Raw genomic sequence first — 3,466 nt, forward strand, 5'->3', positions numbered from 1 at the left:
ATAAAGACAAAATTTCTACTGCAATCCTTGCTTGGCAAGCTCACATGTTTCTCTCTCTCTGTGTCTGGTAACTCCCTTAACTGTCCATTACAGATTTTTTTTTTTAAGATTTTATTTATTTATTTGAGAGAGAGAGAATGAGAGACAGAGAGCCTGAGAGAGAAGAGGGTCAGAGGGAGAAGCAGACCCCCTGCCGAGCAGGGAGCCCGAGGCGGGACTCAATCCCGGGACTCCAGGATCATGACCTGAGCCGAAGGCAGTCGCTTAACCAACTGAGCCACCCAGGCGCCCCTGTCCATTACAGATTTTTAACATACTAACACTCCTACTATTCAAAGGTCACTCTGAGCTTTATTGTAACATTTTATTAAATGTACTCCTTCCTCCCATACCTCTTCAAAATCTTTATCTTCTAAGAACTGTTAACTCAATACCAGACAATTGGATCCCGTGACAATAAATGTTTTATCTAAAATGACTTAACTAACACAATTCCCAAGTGCCATTAGCAGAGATCCCACAGAAGTGTTGTAATGTGGCACTTTCAATGCTATCTTCTGGAACAGGTATGTCTCCAAAGCATGAGAGTTTAAACAGGGGCCATTTAAATAGGCAGATTATCAATGGCTAATGTACTCAATGAGAGGTCAACAGGTCAAGATATTCAGTGATTAAGTGGCCTACATACACCTGACAGCTTTTCTGTAAGATGTTTTCAAATTTCTTACAGATTTTTCCAAATATTGAACATAAGAGAAAGCCTACTTTAAAAGTCTTTTAGGTATTTTCAATGGTTTCTGAGTTATCTGTAGGAAGCTCTGATTTAGTTGTATAGAGTTTGATATGTGTCCACCATTAAATCCAGATCATGTTTTATATCAAAATTTATGTTAAGCAAAGCCAAGTTACTTGACCTTTGGTCTGTCAAAGTGTTCCTCAGGTATGCTTTGAGACACTTTCACCCATTTTCATAGCGTTCATTCTCAACCTTCATCACAGGAAGAATACATAGGACTTTCAGCAATGCATAAACATTAGGAAAAAACTTGATGTCTGGGCTTCATAAATGGTGGATGGAAGCTCTATATCTTTCCCTCTGTGTTTCCACTTGATTCTCCAGCAATGCAGCTCAGCTGAGAGTGTGTCGGGATTGGGCAAGTCACTTCTGTACATGTCAGCATGGTGCTCCTCTGATGTATTAAATTTGAGCTGTCCCATGACAGAGGGTACAAGAGATAAGCATTTAAGAGCTTTGAGGTGCTGTTCTGAGAATATATCTTTCAGTTCCTGAATAATGTGTTCCACTGTTGGAACACTTAGAATTTCTTTATAGTAACTCTCAGAAGTAAGCTGAGATTCCAGGTTACATTGCTGGACCCTGCGGAATTTCCCAGGGATTTAAATCTGAATATCAAGCTTATCAAGTTGTCAAATTTGTGGCTTCTTTGAACCAAAATTCATGATAAACTTCAATATTTTCCATCACTTCATTTAGTGAATGCAGCACTGCAGTCAAGCTACTGGCTGCAAAGAAGACATCAGAGGTTTGCCCTTGAAAGTTTTTCCCAAAGACTCTTGTAAAAGATAGAACATTTTTAAGAACAATGGTAACAATGAAATCAAAGTCTGTAGCCCCACTACAGAGTGCAAAAGCCTGACCAGCTATATAGTTATTCCATCTAATATTTGTATCACTATTTATACCATCTAAACATAAAACAAGTGCTTGTAGGAGGTCCACTAAAACTTCAAAAGCATCATGCCTGCCTGTCCACTGAGAATGGCAGATTTCCTTCAGTTCTTTACCCTTTTCCTCATTGTTCTGAAAGAGGACAGAAATTACATTGTCAAGCTCCAAAAGCAATTGTGGAGATTGATGGAACAAAGAACAAACTTCCTCAGTTGTTCCTAACACAACAGATACTCCCACAACAGGCACTGATTTTGCCAACCACATATTTAAGGCACAGGAGAGCAAAGTGTGTAGACAGCTTGGGGATATTTCTCTAAAAGTCTAGAAGCAACGACTTTCATTTTGGAAGAAAATCCACTGGACACAATGTAAGCCTGGCCACGACAATACTCCATGTTTAACCCCACTTCTCAGTTATCATAGCGTGAAATTTTACAGCCAAAATTTCTGCATCAGCTTCATAAGGCAAGAAGCCCACAAATTCCTCTCTCAGGTTATGAGATTCATCAACAAACCTCACCAACACAGGCAAGTGTTCTTCCCCTGCTATGTCCACTACGTCATCAGTGACGATGGAAAAGAAGTGGGAGTCTCTCACTTCCCTGAGGGTCTCCTCCCGAATGCAGCTCTCACAGATGTCTAGCATCTGTTTCTGCTGTGTTTTCGAGCAGAACAATGTGTTAACTGCTGTTGTCTCAAAGCGCTTTCTCAGAACCTCTTTGCCAGAATTTATCCGGCACTCCAGCAGTCCTTGGAAGTTATCCGGAGTAAAGAGACCCTCTGGGATTCCATCAGTTTCATGCCCATCCAGAAGTATGTTTTGTTTTTCCATAAGAACCAAAATTTCAAATAAAGATTTTAAGTATTCTTTGTTTTCTTTCTCTTCAAGGGTTAAAGGCAAAATGTCGTCATCCTATTCTTCACCCCCTTCTTCTGCACTGGGATTCTGAGCGTTGCTGTTGTTTATTTCTCTGTGTTTTGGTTCCTGTTCAGAAGTTTCATCACTTTTTTTGTTTCAGTGTCCTGATATCATCTTCACTCAATTCTTTTATTCGTTTTCTGTGTCTATTATGTGGATTGTTCAAATGACTTATAAGATCAAATATTGTTGGTATTGCATTATCTCGAAGACCTGTCCTATAAGGACTAGTTCTACAGATCATAGAGGTCTCAAAGTGTTTGGCACATAATCAGTAATGATTATTTAGTTGATCAGGTGTTTTATCTTCTAAGTCCGCTCTCCTACAATCCTCCACCCACTTCTGGCATCTGACCAGATCCCGCGGGAACCTGAAAAAGGCCAGGTCCGCCTGCGTGCTTTTCCTCCTGCAGTTGGGGGCAGCGCAGAAGTTCTGCATCTTCGCCCACTCGCCGGCGGCCCTGCCATCCCCTCCCCGCCTCCTCGGGGCAGCCCGCCCGCCCGTCGGGGCAGGGGAGGGGAGCCAGGCCGGACAGCTGGGCAAGGCCGGCGCGCGGTGGGGAGCGGCGGCGGGCGAGAGGTACCTGGCCTTCTATAGGAAGATTGCCAGCCCTGGTCTAAATTCTCTCCCTATGACTTTCAACACTGTATGTATCTACCAATCTTACATATCCAGCCATGCACTCCGCTATGAGGTATGAACTTTGATATCAAACTGCTTATTTTATATAGAGAGACAGAAAATGGATTAGGGCTTGCTGATTATTATATATCTCATATTATTATTTTTTAGTCTTCTGCCATAGCTAGATTGTGAGCCCCAAGAGTAAAAGAACTCTGTTTAATATAAACAC

At 41.7% G+C, this 3,466-nt stretch overlaps 1 pseudogene; it reads right to left on the reverse strand.

Annotated features, from left to right (window-relative positions):
- Positions 1 to 777: 777 nt before the first annotated feature.
- Positions 778 to 3,051, reverse strand: LOC110586042 (annotated as a pseudogene).
- Between the last annotated feature and the right edge of the window lie 415 nt (positions 3,052 to 3,466).

The sequence above is a fragment of the Neomonachus schauinslandi genome, chromosome 6 (genome assembly GCF_002201575.2).
Source record: "Neomonachus schauinslandi chromosome 6, ASM220157v2, whole genome shotgun sequence".
NCBI classification, from domain to species: Eukaryota; Metazoa; Chordata; class Mammalia; order Carnivora; family Phocidae; genus Neomonachus; species Neomonachus schauinslandi.